The following is a 6,532-nucleotide window of genomic DNA, read 5'->3' on the forward strand; positions in this document are numbered from 1 at the left end:
CTCAGAGCTAAATGTCAACATCAGCATGCTCACAGTGAAAATGCCGTCATGCTGATATTTAGCATGTATAATGTCTATGATGATCACCATCTTACTTGTCATCATCTCTTGAGCAATGTTCTGCCATATGTTTAATAAAATAGCTAATATCTAATGATATCTTCATCCTGCCTTTGCTGACACATTCTCTCTTTGGCTGATATGTTGTATTTTTCTCCTCAGTCATCAGCTTTTTTCCATTTTTAATGGATTCTTGAACACAAATAAAGAGTTAGCGGGAATACAGTAAACTGAATTTGCATGTTCAAAGTATTCAGGCATTCTCCATACTGTATATTTGACCTCTTATTGCTGTATTTATTTTCTCCTCTGCTATTTTGCCACATTCTCCTTACAAATACCATGCTTCCCAAAGACTTCCTTTCTGCCTTACACGGCCCACCCCCGCTCTCTGTCTATTTCCCACTCTCGCTCCCCTTCATCCGGGTAAATGACTTTATCCAGTTGAGTGACTTTGTAAAGGATGCGTGGAGTGGACAGGGTTTAAGCTGAGCACAGTAAAAAGGAAGAAAGAAAAAAGACAGATAAAGGACAGGGAAGTAGAGAAAAGATTCATTAGAGTTCTTTAGTCCAGGCACTGAATGTCCTTGACTTATGTAAAGCTATGACTAACCCTCTCCTTTCTTATATGAATGTCTGGGAGGCAAAAGCTCAACTGCAAACGATGGGACACGTCTAAAATGAATGTGAAAATCAACTATAAACCGCTGCTGCTATCAGAGGACGCAATCATATCTGAGTTTCTGAACTTCCAGCAACTTTTTAAATGACCTCTGTCTCTCCTCTGTAGGAACACTCACTCTGATGTCTCATAGCCCATCAACCACTGATTGAGTATGCATCAAGCTGAAAGGAAAGGTTGTGACTTATGGAAGGGAGTCTGCCAGTTTACAGTCTGCTGATTACTGGTTATTGATTGCTGGACGTGCCTCTGCTGCCTTGTGAAGATACATGAAGGGGTTTGTTATCGCAGGAGAGGAGAACGAGACGTGTTTCTGAGGACGGGGACGGGGGTTGAGAGTAAAATCTGTCCTGTTAGATTCTACTGAGGATAAATTGTCTATGACGTTAAAGAGTAGAAGAGGGTTCATGTTTCAAATAATTATTTTATTGGTAAAACTTTATGAGATGAGAACAGTCCAATGAAACGGAACTGTGTGCTAATGTTTGTATTGGGCAAAGTGACCTCAGAGCAATGGGATTTTATATTTCTCTTTTTATCCAATCTCTGTCCCACGCAAAACCAGTAGCCAGAAATTCCCCCTGCATCTGAAAGGTTAACTTTTTACTCCACTTCAAAAGACAAATCTTTCACACACGTTCCCATCGACTACAAATGCATTGCATTTTTTATTCAGTACTAATGTTTACATACAGAACAGGACAGCAGCTGTTAGTAATAAAAAAGGCGACCAATGGAAGAAACTTTGTGATGCAAAATCTAAATTATTAAACAGTATGTTTTACTCCTCCTCTGCCCTGGGTGTGCAAACTGATATTAGAATTTGTTATATATACATGGAAAAATATTGGCCAGTATTTTCTCTAAAATCAGCACATCATTCAAACAAACAAGTCTGATTCTGATCCAGATAGATTTGTATTAAAGGGAACATTTGCCACCTTTTACGTTGGTGTCTAAACATTGTTGATTGTTGATGGTTAATTGAAAGTTGGCACTGAATAATACAAATAAATGTTCAATGTGAAGTATCAAATAAATACAGATATTGTATAGCTATCGGTATTGAGACATTTCAAAACATTAGCCAGCCCTATGTTCATTTGTATATCAATACATGTTTCACATAGCACAGATTATGTAATAAAAGATTACAATGCATTCTGGGTAAATATGCTCCTTTACAGTCTGCCATTGCTCACTTCCTCCCTCAGCCCTTGAAGGCTTGAACTCACAACAAATCTCTTGAGATCAGACATTAGATTTGAGAGGATTGGATTTAAGATGGTGACGGGGACTCCCCCAAGAGCAAGTCAACAATGTGTTTTTAAACACAAACATCAATGAATAAGTGTCACTAAAATGTTTACTTTGAATTCATTTTTAATTAAAGTCTGTTCAAGGCTCATTATTAGTTTGCACCCCCACAAATTCCCTTTCATTTTGAATTGTCAGAATGCAGGCCTGGGATTCCCTACATGCTCTTATGAGATTAATTAAGCTTTAACTTGAACAGTTAACATTTTGTTTGTTTGTTTGTTTGTTACAGGGAAGGTCATTACCCTGCATTCAGTGGTAATGCCATCATAATTGGAGCTCATTAGAGCGACTCCCAGGAGTCACACAGGCAGGAATCATTTGTCTGGGGTCACTATGACCTCGCTGATAATAAATGCACCCTCTGGGAAAAGTATACTTTTGGCATGTCATCATAATATTGTGTTGGCTTATGCTTCTAAAATACACACACAGTAAGATAAGAAAAGTAAGAAGTCCAGCATTGTATGATTAAAGTTAGGATAAGAAAGATACTTATTAAATAATGCATCAATCCCATTTTTCGCCTGCACTCCTCCAGTCAATACTTTATTTTCTGTCTACTCTGCAGTGCAATAACTAACCATGGGAACCAAAGTGGTGAACTCTGTCTGGCCTTTAAGCTCAAAGGTCATGTGGGCTTTGATCAGCACCACATCAGGGTCTAAAGAGGTCGACTGCAGTGCAGGCTGGTTTATTACTTTATTCATCCTGTACTGTGGATAAACACAGTTAGCTGGTCGATCAGCCTCTGACCAGCAGAACTGGATCTGTTCTAACAAGCAGTACAGGTGCCTCAGATCTATACACTAATTAAACCTTTGACTTTCCTGTCAATGTCTAAGCAGTCAATATATGGAATGATTCCACGAGAGAGAGAGAGAGAGAGAGAGAGAGAGAGAGAGAGAGAGAGAGAGAGAGAGAGAGAGAGAGAGAGAGCTCTGACCTTAATCTCTCACTGAAGGACAAATATGAATTCCCTTAGATTTCACACGCTAATTTCAATCAAGTTACGTTGCAGCGAGGCCACAGGTGCGTTTGGATTAGATAATTCGGTTAACATGCATCACAAATACCCCTCACATCCCAGGTTATGGGAATGATTGGAACTGTGACACTTATGCTAAATATATAATCCAGGCACCATGGCCGTTATCATACAGAGAACTAAGAAATCACATAAAGGTCAATCATTGGTGCTTTGCGCCAAAAGATCAGAGACAAACTGGCTGACGCCCTTATGGATAGTTTGAACATCTTCAAACTAAGTTTTTGTCCACTAAATATTGAATCCAAGCAGCTGCCTCGCTGCTGAGAGTAAGTCATTAAGATTTTAATGGATGGCCTGTCCTCTCAAGGACAAGTAGGAAATATAACCAGCAATCACTCCATCAATGTTTAAATGAATAATTACATGTAAAAGTTGTACATTTATTATGCCATGCCCGGCAGCACATTTTAATAACAGATAAACCCACACGTTCTTTGCCTCAGTTTAAACCTGCATGATATCTTGAATTCTGTGGTGAAGATACGAGAAAAAATGACATGCAGATGTTTAATCTCTAGCCAAAAATATAAATGTTTGTATGTTTTGGCTGCTATTTATCTGAAGTTAACAGTCAGTACTCACTGCATTAAAATGCTTGTTTTCTATTAGATGTACACACTAGGTCCATATAAGACAAACTGCTCTACATTTCCTACTTAGATTGTAAGTCATTTTCTCTATTATACTTGATAAAGTAGAACAAAATCAGTAACGTGGTTCTAGAAGAACAAAGCATTTCAGTTCCTTATGACAATAATTCAGCCTAAATACTAACTGTTTAGTGTTCATTTAATCTCCTCCTCATCAAAAACACCACTGCTGTAGCTCTGCTAATTAGCTGCCAGCACACTGAGTGTGTGATGGGCTGTTTCTCATTGAAATGGCTGTGAAAATAAATTGCTGTCTCAGCATTTGAATATTTCATGCTCTCCTTCGCTGGAGAGAAGTGTCTGATGGTAACATTGGTCCGTTACCTCAGAGAGAACAGCATCTGCTCTGAAAACCTGTCACTTTTGGAGCATTCAAAGAGCTCTTTCCTCTCAGTGCACAACTCCAATCCAACTAACTACATCCTGAATTTAAACATGCATCAACACCACATTACAGTCAGTTACTTTAAGTGTACCCTTAACTTTATACATTTGTATTTGATCAGTATTCACAAATAAAGTCCCATTAAGTAGCAAGTGTAATGTGTTTAACAAGCTCTCATAACATATCTGATAGCTTCCTAATGCTAAACTGATATACCATTAAGGTCAGTGAGCTTTTGGTTACTTTGTCCAAAGTGCATTTCAGTGAACAGTGAACACTAACTTTTTCTTTGACTATGAAAATCCGCAAACTACTACCTTCATGTGGCCATATGGCTATACTGCAGCTGGACAGATTAACTGGAATGTGATTTTGGCCAGACACTACAGGCAAAAAACATATTTTTACATGCACTAGTCAATTATTAGAGTTCGGCTTACTTTGCTTAACATGTCTGCTATTGCTGTTAGAAAAATTGGAATTACAGGGTTGAGGTATCAATGTAATAAAAGGAATACAGTCTAAATATACACTGAATTTACAATATATATTTAGGCCAAGAACAGCAGTGTTTTATCAGGCAAAGATTAGCTATCCCCACACTATAAAAAACATGGAGGTAGAATTGCAAGATGCAGGAGTTGCTTTCAAGGGGAGTAGGAGTAGATTGGCAGGTGAAGAGTGAGGTGGAGCTGATGCTGCTGAGAGCATCTGTCCCCAGACTGACTGTCCCCAGTGAAACTTAATATAAAAATGTAATTTAATACATTTTTTATAGAATTTTTTATTTTGCACGTCAATTTCATGCAGGCAATTAAATCAGAATAGAAGTGCGATATCCATAGCTTGGAGTGAAAATAATCATAAATCAACGACAGGGTTCAAGAAATGTTGATCCGGAAGGTTATGTTCAGCCGTAAATCACTGTTACTGCAAGTTGTTAAAATACGTAACACACACAAAGGGAGTGAGTTGTGGTAAAAACACATTTTGACAATGACCACATGTTATTTTTGAAACCCCTCCTATCAAGCCATGTCTAACTGTTTCACAAAAGTCTCTATCCGTGTTCCTGAAACTTTGAATCAGCTGTTGGGTCTCTTCTCTTTGAGGACATACATTCAAAGAGGGTTTCTCGGCCTTCCCTTTTTCAGGATTCTGTATTCAAGGCTTCCATTTAATCCAAATAACCTACATAAATCAAAGGCCAGGAGAAGCTCATAACTTCCTGCTGTATATCACCATGACAGCGTATGTCACGGGTTAATTGCATTCATTTAGCCAAGGTCTGAGTTAGAATTTGAACTTGGACATGGAATACAGTTCCATAGCAGGGAACCCAAAATATAAAGACATCATCATGTATTGCCTTTTTCTTAGATGTGGTTATTTTTAGTCTTGTCTGGCAGTGTGACACTTTCATGAAATTCCCCTTGGACTTTATTACATCTTCATTTTATTATCAAAGAGGACATGTTGTCCCAAGACAGAAGGATCAAGCCTCTGAAGAGTCTTTCTAATGAGTCCCAGTTGTGAGGCAGCACTGGGGAACCATGGTTAATGACATTGTCTGTAAACAAACACTCTACTATTGAACCACTGTTGTCTAATTAATCTCTCCCCTCAGTAATTACAACGGAAGGAAAGTGGTAATGGAAACACTTTAAAGTTACATTTTGAGGAAAACCTGATACTTCAATATAGACAAACAATCAAATAGCGACCCTTCTTTAAACCCTCATAACATAAATGTTTAAAGTAACAGCCGACTGTAAACAATTGAAGAAAAATAATGTGTACATGCACTCATTGTATGTACACAGGAAGTAGTAGAAAATTGCATTCAAGCAATCCTTTTTTAATAGTTCTGAAATGATTCATCATGGTACTTACTGATCATTTTACCAATTTAGACACACATTTTGGTGAGAATTTACTTAAAAATACAATTTTAGCACCGAGTAAACAGCCTCTCCTTAAATGTATGACTTTTGATTGTGTTTTTCTGACTTTGCCTCTGATAGTTAATCTTTGCAGTTTTTATTGCGCTGCACAATAACACTGAGGTCAGCTCTTATCTGCTCTATCCTCATGGATCATGCTTGGTTCTTGGCTGGGCCTTATCAAACTTCAAAGTCATCATAATGCCTTGACACTGAATCAGCCAACTGTTATAAGTCTGTCTAAAAGTTAATTGTTAGACCTTTGTGATGAACTTGAGAAAATACTTTTCAAGGATTTATTACACTGTTGGACTTCCCAACTTTTCTTTAAAACTGTAAAGATAATTTATTGATAAGGTTTCAGTTGTACACACTGGCGGCCTCTCCCTGACCCTATTGAGCAAATCACCAGCCAGTTGTCTTTTATCCATAATAGATACCGTT

This window comes from Pseudochaenichthys georgianus, chromosome 14 (genome assembly GCF_902827115.2).
Source record: "Pseudochaenichthys georgianus chromosome 14, fPseGeo1.2, whole genome shotgun sequence".
In the NCBI taxonomy this organism is placed as follows: domain Eukaryota; kingdom Metazoa; phylum Chordata; class Actinopteri; order Perciformes; family Channichthyidae; genus Pseudochaenichthys; species Pseudochaenichthys georgianus.